General features: G+C 47.2%; 1 protein-coding gene across 5 annotated transcripts in view; it reads right to left on the bottom strand.

The window, feature by feature from the left end:
* SLC26A2 (solute carrier family 26 member 2) overlaps positions 1 to 17,798 on the bottom strand; it is a 53,730-nt gene that overhangs the window by 17,526 nt on the left and 18,406 nt on the right. The window contains exon 1 of one of the 5 annotated variants that reach the window (XM_083182029.1): positions 14,665 to 14,692. The exons of the other annotated variants lie outside the window; for them this stretch is intronic. The gene's annotated coding sequence lies outside the window, so the exon portion shown is untranslated. Of the gene's footprint in view, positions 1 to 14,664; positions 14,693 to 17,798 lie in introns of those variants that run through there. 5 annotated transcript variants of the gene reach the window in all.

Here is a 17,798-nt window from a genome sequence, read left to right as displayed (position 1 = left end):
GAGAGGGCATCCGCCTTCACGTTCTTAGATCCCGGCCTAAAGGTTATGATAAACCGGAATCTGGTGAAGAACAGTGCCCACCGAGCCTGTCGTGGGTTAAGGCGTTTGGCGGACTCAATATAAGAGAGATTCTTGTGATCGGTGATCACGGTGATGGTATGCTGAGCTCCCTCAAGCCAGTGACGCCACTCCTCAAACGCCCATTTGATGGCCAATAACTCACGATTGCCTACATCATAATTTCTCTCGGCTGGAGAGAATTTGCGGGAGAAGTAAGCACATGGATGAATCTTTAGATCCAGTGGACCCTTCTGAGACAGGACTGCTCCAGCCCCCACATCAGAGGCGTCGACTTCGATTAAAAAGGGAAGCCTGGGATCTGGGTGGTGCAGAATTGGAGCTGAGCAAAACGCTTTCTTTAATTTTATGAAAGAATCCATCGCCCGTTGAGACCATTGTCCTGGGTCAGCCCCTTTCCGAGTCAAGTCCACTATGGGTGCCACGATGTCCGAAAAGGAGCGGATAAATTTGCGATAGTAGTTAGAAAAACCAAGAAATCGCTGAATGGCCTTGAGCGTGGTTGGGCGAGCCCAGGATTGAATGGCCTGAACCTTCGATGGATCCATGGAGAAACCTTGAGGGGAAATAATATACCCTAAAAAAGTCACTTGTGACACTTCGAATTCACATTTTTCCAACTTGGCATATAGATGATTCTCCCGTAGCTTCTGCAACACCAGGCGGACGTGCTGCCGATGCTCAGGAAGAGATTTGGAAAAAATGAGAATGTCGTCCAAGTAAACTACGGCAAAACCCCCTAAAAACGGTCGAAGGACTTCGTTGATAAAGTCTTGGAAGACTGCCGGGGCGTTAGCTAGACCAAAAGGCATCACAAGATACTCAAAATGCCCCGAGTGGGTATTAAACGCGGTCTTCCATTCATCACCACTTTTAATTCTGATTAAGTTGTAGGCCCCCCTGAGGTCTATTTTGGAAAAAATCACTGCCTCCCGAATCTGGTCAAATAATACGGAGATGAGGGGTAATGGGTAGGAATTTTTTACCGTAATTTTGTTAAGGGCTCTGTAATCAATACAGGGCCGTAAAGACCCATCTTTCTTCTCAACAAAGAAAAACCCCGCCCCCACCGGTGATTTAGAGGGCCGAATGAACCCCTTTTCAAGGCTTTCTTTAATGTAGAGGTCCACGGCTTGGGACTCAGGTGCGGATAACGCATATAAACGACCCTTAGGAAGTCTGGCATTAGGCACTAAATCAATGGCACAATCAAAGGGGCGATGAGGAGGCAAGGTGTTGGCTTCTTTTTTAGAAAAAACATCTGAAAAATCACGGTACTGAGGAGGGAGAGCTTGAAAATCGGGGTGCATCACACGGAGAGGGAGAGTGAGACAAACATCCGAACAGGACCCTCCCCACCGAGTGATCTCACCAGTTTCCCAATTAAATTCAGGGTTGTGTTTTTTCAACCAGGGCAGCCCCAGGACTATAGGAGTGAGAGGACAGTGAAAAATAAGAAAGGTGATATCTTCGGAGTGAAGGGCCCCCACCGACAGCCGAAGGGAGGGAGTCCTAAAAGATATACCGCCTTTAGACAGTGGACAGCCATCCAACCCACAAACAGAAACGGGATTTTCCAGGGGTATGGGCATAAGGCCCAATTGTTGCACCAGGCCTTCATCTATAAAGTTACCGGCTGCCCCACAATCCACAAAGGCAGATCCGTTCCAAGAACGGTCGGTAACAGAGACTGATACCTGAATTAATACAGAATCTGAGGGAGAAAAGCTCGACAGGCCCAAGTGAACCCCCCAAGTATCACTTAGGCCCTGTCTTTTCCCGCCTTCAGCGGACAAGCAACAGCAAGATGACCGGGACCCCCACAATACAAACAGAGGCCCTTGAGACGTCGGCGGTTTTTTTCGGATGAAGATAGTCGAGTGGCCCCCAACTGCATAGGCTCGTCTCCGGGTACCTCGGTAGACTCGTCTACAGATGAGGAAGGCAACACTCCAGACCGTCTTTCTCTCTGCCGCTCCCGAAATCTCCTATCCACTTTAATGGCTAACTGCATGATCCCATCAATGTCTTTGGGAGTGGGGTACTGTACTAATGCATCCTTAAGGGATTCGGATAACCCAATCCGAAACTGACTACGAAGCGCTGGGTCGTTCCAGCCTGAATCAATAGCCCAACGTCTGAACTTAGTACAGTATGCCTCAGCTGTGTCCTGCCCCTGACGCAGGGCCCTAAGATTTGACTCGGCCGAGGCCGCCCGGTCCGGGTCATCATATAATAACCCCATTGCTGAGAAGAATGCATCCACAGAAGAGAGAGCCTCAGCACCATCTGGAAGGCCGAAGGCCCAAGACTGAGGATCTCCCTGCAGGAGTGAAATAACCATTCCAACCCGTTGAGCCTCAGAACCAGAAGATCCTGGGCGCAATTTGAAATAAAGCCTACATGACTGTTTAAAATTAAAAAACAAAGACCGGTCACCTGAAAAACGGTCAGGGAGATTTAACCTGGGCTCCAGACTCCCACCGGAGGAGGAGCTAGACTGAGACCGTTGCTCGTGTGAGTTTACCCGTAGGGTGAGCTCTTGCAATTTCTGCGTCAGTGTGTGCATCTGTCCTGCAAGAGAGTGGGCAGCAGCCTGCTGTGACGGATCCATGATTGGGTTTCCCCACGACTACCGAACCTCTGAGCTGTAGGGGCAACAACAGTCTCAGAGTATGGTCTGGCCGGTTATAATGTTATGATATCCGGGAGTCCTCGCCAACCCTAACTCCGTTGTCATCGAATGGGATTGATGGCTGCGTGCTAGTGCTAGGCTTCGCCTATAATAGCCGCGTTCGACAGAGCCCGTTAGTCAGGCTCCGCCCCCGATGCCACCAGGTCTTGAGAGTTGACAACGCTGCCACCAATGTCAAAGATGAACAAGGGGATGACTAACTAACCCAAGAAGGCGAGGTCACCCTAGCTCTATAGCAAACTGGGTAAACGTAACAATACGTAGAGATGTAACACAAACCTATACCAAACAGGTGTAACAATACACAGAGGTGTTTCATAAGAATCAAGATACAAGTAAGGGGCAGTCTGGGGATAAACCCCACTTATCTGTGCTCCGAGGAGACAACGGCAGCGGGAACCAGGGTACGGACAGCTAGGACAACGCACGGACACCAGGAGGACAAGAGGCAGAACGGAGGACACGGCTGGGAATGAACGACAGGACACAGGACGACTGGACACAGGAACCAGGAGCAGTGGGTAAGCGGGAACCAGGAACACTTGAGACCCTGAGGTGCAAAAGCTATAACCGGCGTCTGTCCTGGGCAGACGCCGGCTCTTTATTCAAAATCCCCGCTGACGCTGACGTGCGCCGCACTGCCGGGCGCATGACCTCAGCGCGCCGGCACGCCGACGGAGACGCTCGGGGACGTTGCCCGGCAACGCCCCGATGCCTGCTGACGATGCCGTGGGGACGGAAGCCAGGGGCGTTGCTGTGCGACGCCGCTAACGTCTCCCCCGGCACTCGTCTACACTGTCTGTCCCGGCCGGTCCGGGACAGAAGTGTAACAATGCAGTGTTGGTATGGAGCTCGCACAGTGGCGGAACTTTGACTTGGGAACGTCCAGTGTTTCATGGGCTGCTTCACATAGCCTACCTATCAAACCTATCAAATACCCTACAGACTTAGACCAGGGTGTGTGGTCTGGGGATAATTAGAAGGATGAGGACTATGGGCCTTATTCTGGTTGGAGCGGCCGGGCCGTACGCGGACGTCCCGGTGTTTTTTATGATCTGCGCATGCGTACATTCGCTAATGCGCAGGCGCGACCACTCCACAACGCTTACGGACGGGTCTCTACGTGCGAAAAAACCTATACGCGAGTGTACGGGCATTGGGGGCGGCATAGGGGCGTGATGAGGGGAGCGGCCGAAATAATGAGGGAAAATGGGCGTAAATATGGGCGTACACGGGGGTGTGCACCAAAAATGAGCGGTGCTACTACCGCACGATCGCCTACAGCACCGTTCATTTCGGACACAAAACAGGCGGCCGCCAACCGCCATCTCAAACCACCCCTACAGATACCGCATGCCAGCGTGGGCCTGGGTTTGCTAATTTACGCTGCTTACTACTCAAACCCATACACCTGAATGTAATAAGCAATGCTGCAGTCTATTAAGTCCAAACCATGATTTCACTACCTGCAAGCCACACACAGCACTCAAACACATTGGAAGCTTATCTTTCCATACTTCTCTACATTTAAAGGTTTGTTTAATTTAAGGTAAGAATCTTTTTAAGACCTGCTTATATATGCTAAGGTAGGTATTTGTTAAACAGTTAGACACATTCACTACGTGCTTTCATAGACTTTACACAGTAGCACACTCAATCTACAAAAGTCGACATGTGTCAACGTGTTCACTCTAATACAAACATAGGTTTTGTATTTATGATACAATAACATAAACCACATCTAACACCTACAAAGGATGTTTCAGCAATGTTTTAAGCCCATGCCCACTATTTTGCACATTAATTAATTCAATCAATTAATTAATTTTCATAATTATAGTTGAAAGGCAAGATTTGCAGGTCCATATATGTGAAGGGTATGTCAGCGTACACGGACGTACGCTCACTCTCACGAGCGGTGACATAAGCTGACTTTTCTATTGAAAACTATAGGGACCCGTCCGTGCAAGCTGGCGTACGCTCAGATAGCCGCAAGAAGTCGGTGGGAAGACGGACGAGAGACGTCCGTAAACGGTGGTGTACGCTCAATTGTACGCCAGTTGTCGGAGTGTAAGGGCTGGCCCGTCCGTGTACGTTGGCGTACGCACATTTGTACGCCACTCCCCTTCGACGTTGTTTCTGGCCGTACGTATGCGGCTGAGTTGTGGGTGGACTTAACCCCAACGGCCGCGTGCGGATAGCGTACGTTATTAGCGAACGTACGCACGTTTGGCCGCTCCAACCAGAATAAGGCCCTTTGGCTACGTGACCTATTTTGTCACAATGCTGTAGGGTCATACCTGGGCAGTGTCTGGGCCACCTGGAAATGCACACAGCTAAATATGTTGGGTTCTTTAGAGCAATGACATTAATATGCCGTTCCCTCCCTGCACACATAACTATGCCACCTGCCCAGCACACATTAATATGAACCCCCAGGCAACCATTACAATGACCCCCCCCCCCCTTACCCCTAGCACACATAACCAGTGGTGCCAAGAGGAAGGGGGGGTACTGATTACCCAGGCCTAGGTCTGATAGAGGGACTCAATGGGGCCATGGTCCTCCCTCCATTACCTGGGAGCAGGAGCTGCATCAGTTCCTTCCTCAACCCAGCACATGCTGCTGTGTGCTGGAGTGTAGGGTGGCCAGGGAGGCATTTAAATACTATTATGTCTGTGTTTTATGGGTTCCCCAAGAGCAGTTCCATTTCAACAGGTGGATGAGCTATGCATTCGCATGGGGTGCCACACCTCCATGTGAATGCACAGCTCATCCGCCGACTACTATTGCCGCCGTGCCACAGTCTGCGGCAGCTGCGAGGGATGCTGTGCACAGCTGCACGCAGATCCTCCCATGGTTCTTTGTGGAGTTTGTGAGTGACGGCTCACGACTCTGCCTCTGGTCCCCGGCCCCAAATTGCAACCCTGTCTCTCCCCTGTACCCCCTCACTGCTGCTGGAGCCTGGAATGTATAGCAGGACTCGGAGCAAAGGCAGGAGGCCCACTGTGATTCTACAGTAAATAGGGGCTCCTCTCTGAGCACAGAGTTCTGCTGTACATTAACATACACGGCAGTAGCGAGGAGGAGGGAGGCAGTGGCAAACGCAGGATTTTCAGAAGGGGGTTTCCAGAGGGGCGGAGCAAAGCACGGAGATGGACACTTAGGTGACCCAGTATATGCCGGGTCAGTTAAAGTATTATAGATAGACCAAATGTATATAAATAATAATAATAATAATAATAATAATATATATATATATATATATACACACACACACACACACACGCATATATACACACACACACACACACACACACACAGGGGCGTCAACAGCAGTGTAGACCCCTGGGCATAGCAATGTATTGGGGCACCTACCGATCCTCCAGCGGTAGGGGTGGGGGAAGCTTTGATGTCCCACGGGTGGTAGGGGGTATTATATCAACCACTCAGCATGTAGGGCATGGATCAGTAATTTCCACTAATTACCCCTTTACTGCACAGATGGTGGGAGATGGCGTGGGAGAAGGGGGCATTGGGCTGAATGAAGGGGCCCTGATACATAATTTCCAGGGTGGTAGAGGATGTGTAATATGCAGAGGAGGGATGTATAGTGGAGTGGTTTTGTTATTCATAATTTTCTGGTTGGAGGACAGCTTGCTTGACTGCAGATATCTCCAGTTCCCAGAAATAGATTTCTTAGATTGTAATGGAATTAAAAACTAGAGAATCCCACCTACCAAATGGTATTAGGAACTAGGGGATCAGAGTTCAGGAGGCAGAGCAATCCGCCAACGAGTATATAAAACTACATACCAGGTGTGTGGAGCTGGAGCAGTAACCAGCTGCTGGAAGGCTGATATCTCTGGTTCTGGGAACAGTAGAGACAAGCTACTAGTGTCCCCCAAAGAGGGAGAGTCCCAGATTTTGGAATATACCCTCAGAAAAACTCTAAATCAGACATAACCTGAAATATCTGACTGGGAAGAGCAATAAACAGGCTTGGATGGGGACCACTGCTTTGAAGTCAGATATCTCCGGTTCCCAAGGGCCGATTTTCAAAATTCTTATACCCATGGAAAGAGGGGACCCTCAGCTATCAGCCTAAGTCCCTTAGACTCCTGGGGGGGTTTCTGGGTACTCAGAAACCCCCCCTGCGTGCGCTACTGGGAGGGGGTATGTGGGAGAGACAGAGCTAACCTACAGAAAATGTTTATTGTGAATGCCACACCTCCTTTCCCCCTTGGGCGCACACCTGGATATTGGCAATGCTGTAGATGTGGTGTACCTGGATTTTGCAAAGGTGTTTGATACTGTGCCACATAACAGACTGATTAACAAAATGGAGGACTTGGGGCTAGGGCAGTGGTTCTCATACTTTTTTGCATCACGGCACCCTAGATTATCAGAATATTTGTCACGGCACCCCTAGGTTCAAAGTTTGCTACCGAGAATTTCAGAAAACAATATTAAATTAAATAAGTTGTGCTTATATGTCATCCTTAGTTCCAGTTATGTGGTGAGGGACAGTATTCTCTTCTGTTTATCCACATATTTTAAACCTTGAAGCCACAATCTCTGGTTTTGCCTATTACATTGACCATAAATAATTTGAAACGGTTCTGGACCACCAAACCGAGGCACCCCTGCAAATGCTCTGAGGCACCCCAGGGAACCTAGGCGCACAGTTTGGGAACCACTGGGCTAGGGGTTAAAATGTGTAACTGGTTAAGAAACTGGCTGCAGGATAGAGAACAGAGGTTGGTTGTAAATGGTGCATTCTCACGCTGGATACGAGTACCAGGGCCGGACTGGCCATCTGGCACTTCTGGCAAATGCCAGAAGGGCCGATGGGCAGGTAGGCCGAATTTGTCCTGTGCGAGCGGCCATCATACCTGCAGATGCTATACTGTAAGGACATTTCCGCCATGCCTGCAGTCCATGCCACGCGCAGCGCGCACTCTTGCACATCTTCACGCTCACCCACTGGGCGCCTGAGCCAACCTCCCTCCACCGCTTGTGATCACACAGCGCGTTGGGGGCAGCTGCTGCAGAGCAGAGAGTGCAAGGTGAAGGCAGCTTACCCGTCCCCAACAAGCGGAGTAACCTGGCAGGAGCGGGACTGCCCGGCGCCCGGCATATGATGTGTGATGTCAGCCTGACAGCGTCAGGCTTTTGTCACTTTTTAATATCTGCTCAGTCAACTCCAAAAATATCTTTAGCAACAGTTATATGTGAATCATTTCTCATCCTGAGCCTCAGAAATGATGCACAGATAACTGTTGCTAAAGATATTTTTGTTCCATGGAATCTGGCTTTATTAGTCCGGGGGAGCAGCCTGTGCGGTCCTGTTATTATTATTATGATACAGGGGGAGCAACCTGTTGTGTGCTGTTATTATACAGGGGGAGCAGCCTGTGGGGTCCAGATTGTATCATATTCTGTAATGGGCATTACGGTGTGTTCCATTATGTGTAATGCCTCCTTTTTCTGATGCCATGCCTCCTTTCCATAAGACCACACCCCCTTTTCACCGCGCAAACAGTCCTACCTACTGCAGGTGGGCCTGTGTGCTCAAAATGCCAGGGCCAATTTCTGGTCCCAGTCCGGCCCTGATGAGTACTCTGTAAGGTACCACACGGTTTGATGCTAGGGCCTCTTCTGTTTAACATATTAATTAATGACATAGAGGATGGAATTTTACACAGAATATCCATATTTGCAGACAACATAAAACTGTGCAGGGTGATTAGAACGGTTGAGTTTGTCTCCATGCTACAGATGAACCTAAATAAATTTTAATAAGTGGACAGACAAATGGAAAATGTGGCTCAAAAAGATAAATGTAAGATTATGCATCTCGGGAGGCATAACCTGGGGACACATTATAACCTTAATGGAGTACAATTACAAAATCTGAATTGGAAAAGGACCTAGGAGTTCTAATTGACAACAAATTGGGGTGCAGTGCACGGTGTCATGGAGCAGCCAGTAAAGCCAATAGAATACTAGCATGTATTAAAAGGGTACATAATTAATAATTTATTCTGAGTACCCACTTCCACAATAATAGCAGCAATTTGAGGAGAGTCCGTTCCTATTGATACCCAAAGCAGTTAATGAAATTAAATAGTTACGGTACTCTTTACCTAGAACGGCGCCAGCGATTGGAATCGCGGGTGTCGGGGGTAAAATCGCGGTCATCGCGGGCATCGCGGGTAAATCGCGGGTACATAAAAATCTGCTGCCCGCGATGACCGCGATTTTCCCATAGGGAACAATGTTAAAAAGGCTGATTGACCGCGATTTTCATGTAAAATGCCTCAATGCCCGCGATTTGGCCATAGGAATCAATGTTAAATGGGCTACAGAGCCAAAATAGGCACAATTAACCCTTAAATGTCCCCCCAAATTTTTAACGCCACTCCACGATCCACGGCAACCCGAAGCGTGGTGAGCGCAGCGAGCCCGCGAGGGGCGGCGGTACGCGTCCTCCGACCTTTTCATGCCCTACTATCCACGTCGGCGTGGAGTTGAGAATAGAATAGTGTGGCGAGCGCAGCGAGCCACCGAGCCCGAAGCGTGGCGAGCGCAGCGAGCCCCGCGAGGGGACGCGGATACCTTCACAGGTAAACGCGTCCCTTCGCGGACTTCACAGGTGTCCGCGTGGCCACGGACACCTGTGAAGCCCGCGAGGGGACGCGTTTACCTGTGAAGGTATCCGCGTCCCCTCGCGGGGCTCGCTGCGCTCGCCACGCTTCGGGCTCGGTGGCTCGCTGCGCTCGCCACACTATTCTATCCTCAACTCCACGCCGACGTGGATAGTAGGGCATGAAAAGGTCGGAGGACGCGTACCGCCGCCTCTCGCGGGCTCGCTGCGCTCGCCACGCTTCGGGTTGGCGTGGATCGTGGGGTGGCGTTAAAAATTGGGGGGGACATTTAAGGGTTAATTGTGCCTATTTGGGCTCTGTAGCCCATTTAACATTGATTCCTATGGCCAAATCGCGGGCATTGAGGCATTTTACATGAAAATCGCGTCGGTCGGGCCATTTAACATTGATTCCTATGGGAAATTGGGTGCATCGCGTCGTGGGCATCGCGGGTACATTTATGGCCGGCCGCGACGCGACCGACGCGATTTCCATGTTTAACATGGGTTTCAATGGGAAATCGTGGGCATCGCGTCGGTCGCGTCGCGGCCAGACATAAATGTACCCGCGATCACCACGACGGGCGCCCTTCTAGGTAAAGAGTACCATAGTTACTGCCCAGGGCTGAATGGATGGATGTTTGTATCCATTAAGACCACGTGGTTGGCCAAAGGTTGGCACAAATAACTGATATCCACTGGATGGAATTCATGAAAACAGTTGGCAATGTTTCCTTGGTCTCCAAATGGAAGTGATGCCTTGAGAGCGGTAATTGTTGTATTTTGCAGTACCCCAAATTAGGGGATAAAAAAAATAAAGTATCCTGATGGGCTGGTCCGGACTGCGATCCAATAGAAGGTTGGGGAACTTTGAAAAAGCTGCCAGGAGCAGCAATAACGCGTCAGGTTGCTGACACCCTCCTTCCACAACCTACTGTTGGATCGCAGTCCGGACCAGCCCATCAGGATACTTTCTTTTCTTCTTTGTATTTTAATCTGATTTATTAATTGTGTAATAGTTTTACCATAATTAATATGTAAAGATCACCCAATATATTCTTTATTAATATCTATAAAAAAAACACTCTAGCACTGCATCCCCGTCTCTTTTTCTTTTGCATACATATATACAGGAGTAACTAACCTGTTTGAAGCAGCTGCTGAGAGGCCACTCCTATCAAGCGCCCCCAGTTCCAATCTTCAGTTGAGGATTGGTTCACATTCTTCCTTTTTATGTATTAAAATGGGTATTTATTTATTTACAGTTTCTTATATAGCGCAGCAGATTCCGTTGCGCTTTACAATAGTAGATAGTGATAAAACAAACTGGGTAACAACAGACAGAATTGGGGGTTACAGGGCCCTGCTGCAAGTTTACAATCTATAGGGATATTGGGTATGGAAATTAGGAACAGACATGTAATTACTGTATACCACTCTACAAGGCACTGGTTAGACCGCATTTGGAATTTGGAGTGCAATTCTGGGCTCCACAATACAAAAATGACATGGTAGAGCTGGAAAAAGTTCAAAGAAGGGCAACCAAGGTAATATAAGGGATGGAGTATTTAGCCTATAAGGATAGATTAGCCAAATTAAGAATGTTTACACTGGAAAAGAGTGGGTTAAGAGAAGACATGCTTAACACAAATATATCAGAGGACAATACTTTGAACTATCGCGCAACCTCTTTTAAGTACATTTTGTAACGTTACGGGGTTTTTACGGCATAGGTGGTGATGGCAGAAACATTGAACACATTTAAAATTAAGTTGGATATACATTTATTGGAAAAAAAAACATTTAGGGGTACAACCTATTACCACTCTTTAGTTATGTTATACAAAGTATGTATTTCAAATAGGGGTACTTATGTATTATCTGGACTCCCATGTTAAATGCACCCCATTTTTTCATACCCCTACTATCCAACTACGCATGGAGTTGATTTTATATAGTGTGGCGAGTGCAGCGAGCCACCGTGCCCGAAGCGTGGTGAGCGCAGCGAGCCCCGCGAGGGGACGCGGTCTCATAAGAAAAACGGGAGTCCAGATATTACATAAGTACCCAAATAGGAGATGACAAATCTAGGTCAAAGGTTGAACTTGATGTACATATATCTCTTTTCAACCTCAGCCACTAGTTACTATGTAACAACAAATTAATGCCAAAATTCTTCAGCATAATTGAACACATTTCCTTTATGTCTCAAAGACAAATGTACATTTAGAATGTAGATGTAGTAACAATGTGCTTATCTGTTACTGACTTATGGTGTGTACAGATGGTGAGATTCCCTTGCTATTCGACAAGATTTCATTGCTATGCAATCTTTGATAACTCTGTACTATTTACATACAATTCATGCTATCTACATTCGATTTGCACTATATAGTCATTGCTGCACTGTCTATTTGGCTTTTTCGATTTCAGCTGAACAGGAGCGCGCATCGGCATTGAGATAGAAAGCTTAAAAACATGTTCTATTTCCATACAATGTATATGCGACCCCGATTTGATTTTGACTATATAGTCAAAATTGAGTGTCAAATTGTACTGTGTGTACACAGTATAAGATTCTATTGCTATGCAATCTTTGCTAACTCGTACTAATTACATACAATTCATGCTATCTACAGTTAATCTGAACTATATAGTCATTACTGAACTGTCTATTTGGCTTTTCGATTTCAGCTGAACTGGAGCGGGCATCGGCATCGAATCGGGATAGAAAGCTTAAAAACATTTCTATCTCCATTCGATGTTTATGCGATACCGATCGATTTTGACTATATAGTACACACCATTACTGTACCTGCCTGGATTATCTGACTTGCTATTGCTCCAAGGGATAGGCCATACAATGGCAGATCAGAAAGGTCAATGCATGAATGCAATAGGCTCAGGTTCATGTTTTACGCCTCGTTTATAGATTTCAATGGTAAGCTGTTTTCTCACTTAGACAAAAGAAACCCTTTCACACAAGCATTAGATTAATATCTGAAACTTGATAATAACTCCACTTTCATTCTATGACTTAAGTGGTCAAATAAGCAGTCATAAACCTGTGACACTGATAGCATTAAAGGGCTATGGAGTTGCACCAAGCAATAGGAGTTGCATAATTTTAGTCCGCAAAGTGGCATGGAGCCGACTCTCAGGCTGGCTGCCGGCACTGGGCAAATGTGTGCACGCTGACACAAGCAGAAGCCTTTCTGTACAGGACAGGTCCTTCATAATGAACCATATCAAGCTGTGAAGTTCTTTATATTCCATTTTTACCTCACAGTATCCCAATCATTCCAAAAAGGAACCCAGAGACTGTATATAAATTAAAAATCAGTGTATTAAAGTTATATACACTGTACTAGTATTACCGAAATAGGAGGAATATAGCTAAATAACCATGCTAGCCCATATGTCTGACAAAACAAGTCCCAGGAAAACAAATGAAAAGGAGTATGTTCAAAAAGGAGAACAATCCAGAGCCAGGCTCAAGGGCCCGATTCAGGCCTATTCTCAGGGCTGTGAATTCGTAGCCCAGGTGATTATCGGGATCCGATATGTAATGCCGGCGGTCGGAATCCCGGCGGTCGGAATCCCGGCGGTCGGAATCCCGGCGGTTGGAATCCCGACACTGGAATCCCGTCCGCCGAAATCCCGACATGGGGGGACGAGGAGCGCCCCCCCTTGCGGGCTCGCTGCGCTCGCCACGCAGCGGGCCCGGTGCCTCGCTACGCTCGGCATGCTATTTTATTCTCCCTCTATGGGTGTCGTGGACACCCACGGAGGGAGAAAGTTTCGGGATTTCGGCGGTCCGGATTCCAGTGTCGGGATTCCGACCGCCGGCAAATTGACTGCATCCCGATATCGAACGGCCGCACTAGCTCAATTATAATCATGAGCCTGCAAGACAGGATCTGTACACAAAGCTTGTTTTAAATCTCACCAAGCAGTTTGCACTGGTCTAGACCACGCTATTTTGTCTGTAGTTTTTTAAGACATTCGGGATAGATGTATGAATCAGTGACAAGTGAGGAGTAGTGATAAAGTGCCTGGTACTTTATCACCGGCTAATCAGCTTCTGACTGTTAAGTTACAGGCTGGGTTTAAAAAGGGACAGTTGGCCGATGATAAAGTACCAAGCACTTTATCACTTCTCTTCCCTTATCACTGCTTTATACACCTACACCTCAGTTAGTTGAGCCCCGCTAGTAGCAAAATCCTGTATGAACCTGCAGTAATATCCCACCAGACTGAGAAATATTGTGGCTTAAATTTGGGTTTAGACCAGGTTGAGGACTGTTTCTACCTTATTAGGCTGAGTTTTAACTTGTCCTCTGTCTACACTGTGTGGCCAAATTATTATGATCACTTGACTCTTATATGCAGATCAGCCATAATTTCACATTGTTGCCGTTAGAGGGCGAGATAGCTATAAAAAGGGAATGCAGGACAATTTAAGCATCAATTGCACTGTGTTGCTTGCGAATAAATGGGTAAAAATGTGATTTAACTGAGTTTGAACGCGGGATGATTGCAGGCACTCGAACTGTTGGAACCAGTATCAGCAAAACGGCTGCACTTGTGAAGTTTCCAAGAGCAGCAGATGTTAATGTTTACAGAGAGTGGACTTTCAAGCAGAAAACCGGGTCTCAACATCAGGCTTGTGGTCATCACAGGCTACTGAATGCTCGATGTGAGAGAAGAGTTGTCCAGTCCAACAGATGAGCAACAGTATGTCAAATTGTTGGGAATTTTAATAAAGGAGCAACTGTGAAGGTCTCTGAAGGAACTGTTCACCGCACATTACACTCTACTGTCTGCCTTGAACAAGAACAGATGTCTCCAGTTCACAAAGAAGCACAAGGATTGGACAGTAGATGAATGGAAAAGGGTCATGTGGTCCGATGAATCGCGTTTTCAATTACACCATGCAGATGGCAGGGTGCAAATATGGAGAAAACAGCATGAAAGCATGGACCCCAACTGCACTGCCACAACACTTCAAGCTGGTGTAGACAATATTATGGTTTGGGGGATGTTTTCTTGGCATTGTATGGGTCCTTTGATTTCTGTAAAAAAACGTCTGAATGGCCAAGGGTATTTGATCAAGTACATCCTGTTATGTTATATTATATGTTGTACCCTGCCGGGATGGATACTTCCAGCAGGACAATGCTCCCTGTTATAAAGCTGGCATTGTCCGCAGATGGTTCAAAGAGCATGACAGAGACTTTACCTTGCTTAGTTGGCCTGTACAATCACCAGATTTCTATCCAATTGAGAATCTGTGGGATGAGATCGAACAGGCCATCAGGCAGATGGATCCAGTACCATCAAATCTTAAAGAATTGGAAAGTGCAGTTCACCGAATATATGGTCTCAAAATCCTCATACCACCTACCAACATCTCAGGGTCCATGCCAAGAAGAATCCATGCAGTAGTAAGGGCAAAAGGTGGCCCAACATTGTACTGAGGGGGTGGTCATAATAATTTGAGTTGGAGACACTCTGGTGAGTGTCTCCAACTCAGTTTATATATTGCTATTGGACTAACCGTTTGGCCCTCTATGGAGTGACACCCCAGCTATTAAACATTGAAGATATGAAAGTGCCAGCTACTCAAAGAATATAGATAGATAGATAGATAGATAGATAGATAGATAGATAGATAGATAGATAGATAGATAGATAGATAGTTGCTATACAGTGTTAGTTTCACCAGGGAGTGTAGTATTTCCTCCGTCACAACTTCACTGTAGAGGGTTAAAGAAAAGCCATCCAGCCTTAGAGAAAGTGCTTTGTAGCCAGGTAAGAGAGCCTGGGTCAGGGAAAAGCCTGGACAGAGGCTCTGAGGTGAGGTTAACGGAGAGAAGGGTGGGCTATCAACCACATGGCTTCGGTCCAGGTTTAACCCTTAGAGTGTCAATATCTCTGTGAGAGATGTACAAAATATCCACTAAAAATGCCAGCATCACTCACATTTGTTATATAAATTCAAATGAAAAATATTGTGTAAAAAAATATTATATTTCCTATATAAAGTAAATATTACAGGTCATTATGATGAATAAAAATGTTTGTCAATTTTCACATGGCACTCAAAGGGTGAAACCCAGGGTCGGATTTTGCGCTAGGCCTATGGGCGGCACCTTCTGCGGGCGGCAAGGCATCCACCCCCCTCATGCAGGGTCGGATCGAGCATTACAGCGCCAGGCAGTCTGAAGCCCTGTCCCACAGCATTTCTCATGTCCTTCCCTCCCTACCCCCTACCAGAAGCACAGGCTGGAGACTGGTTTCACTTTCTGCACACATAGCCTGCTCCGAATGTCCATCCGCACAGGCTGACAGAAAGTACAGGCAGCACGCTTTCTGCTATGATGCAGGGAACGTTTCCCCTGCATTATGATTACTGGGACCTCCCCTTCTACATGCTGCTGCACAGTGCACTGGGAGCCGAATAACAATTCAGAATACACCCTGTCACACTTGGTTTTCTACAGTAAGCTGCAAGTGTGCTTTTGCTTTTTCCAAAGCTGTATAGTGTGTTCTCTCCGTGCCACCAGCTTGTTTTACTAGTCAGAATCCATATCCCATCTCCTCTTACCCATTCTGCATTAATGCCCCCCCTCTACTCACCCTTAACCTGCATTAATGCCCCTCTTATTTACCATGAATTAATTTCCTCCTCACACACCCTGCATCAATGCCCCTCTTATTCACCCTGTATTCATTTCCTCCTCACACTCACACTCACCTGCATTAAAGCCCCCAGAGCCATCCCTAGGCATAGGCAGACTAGGCAAATGCTTAGGGCATCTGGAATGCCTAAGGGCACATACCAAGCCTAGTCTAGGGCCGGCATCGGGCATCTCAGTCAGCATGGAGTGAGAAGAAGCACCCTGCCAACCAGGCAGGCAGCTGTCCCCAGCACCAACAGGACCGGCACCAACAGCGCCGCATGCTGATCGGGCAGCTCAGCTGTGCCCGGCACCAACAGGGCCCTCCCCGCATGTGCCCCCCCCCCCCCCCCGCTGCGCTCAGTCACCGTTGCACGCTGGGGATGACAGACACGCACACTTCCCTGTGTCTGTCCTAATACCCCTATCATGGCCTCCCCACCCTACCTAAGTCCAATCCTGTCATGCCTCTTTTCTGCCCCCACTGTATGTTTGTGTATATATATATCTATTTGGTGGTAAAACTTCTGCGCCTTCAGTGTTGACAAGGAATAAATCTGTGACAATCCTTAATAAATTCTCTATGTGCGTACCGCAAATAATATGCAATTTCACGTGTAGTGGTGTCTTTCACTCCCAGATATTCATCCTTATTCTCCTTCCAGAATCCGCTGAAGGCGTGGAGATGTTCATGCGTTTGTATGAAAGGATGATATCAGGGTTTCAGTGAAAAATTATATAAATCTGTGCAAAAGTGCTGTTTTTCTCTAAAGTGCTTAGTGCATGAGAAAATACTTAAAAAGGTGAACAACGCCACCTTGTGGCTATTATTATTATCACACGTGTAATCACCCTGTGATAAAAAAGAGGGTTTAAAAGAGATGGACTCACACTGGGATTAGCTCTGTCCAGGTGTAGTTCCCATCAGGCTTGATATAAAGGCCCTTAAAACCAAAGAACTCCCAACAAAGGGGAAAACTGATAGCGTAATATTGTTTTTATAAAACACATTTATTTCAAAACAATACGCATAATGAATAAAAACAGAAACAGTGGATGGACCCGTACATTTGACATAAAAACATAAGCTTATCTGATTATAGTCATCGGGAATGGAGAGGTATGTATAGTGTGTATATATATATATATATATTCATGGGAATACATAAGTGAGTGAACGGCAATGGGGGCGCGGTGGTTAGAATACCAATGCCAGTATCCTAATGCAGAAAATATAAACATGTGTCAGGTAAGTGTAGTTACCTTCCCACTGTTACCCCGTCTTACCATCCGTTTCCGCAGCCTAACCCTTCCCACTACTGGAATACTCCCTGTAACCTGCCACCTAAACTCCTCCTCCCCGCAGCCTATCCCTAACATCCCCCCACCCCTAAGGTGCTGCGGTATAATATGTACCTGGGACACTTCAAAGTGGCATAACATATCTTAGGGCCCAATTTTGAGTCAAATGCACCGTATATTGCCAGCCACCTGCTAATGCCGCTACTCTCCTTCCCTAGTGTCTATCCATGTGATTAAATGTACATGGACTGAGACGCCCCCTTTTAGCTCCACTATTTTATACCATAGTGCTTATTCAGAGGTGCAACCAGTGGTGTGGGCTAGGGGGCTCCAGCCAAAGTCTTGCTTAGGGCATCAAATTGCTTAGGGCCGGCTCTGAAAGCCCCTATTA

The sequence above is a fragment of the Crinia signifera genome, chromosome 4 (genome assembly GCF_055691185.1).
Source record: "Crinia signifera chromosome 4, ASM5569118v1, whole genome shotgun sequence".
NCBI classification, from domain to species: Eukaryota; Metazoa; Chordata; class Amphibia; order Anura; family Myobatrachidae; genus Crinia; species Crinia signifera.
The sequence above is the reverse complement of the archived record's forward strand: the minus strand, read 5'-3'. Positions and strand labels throughout refer to the sequence as shown.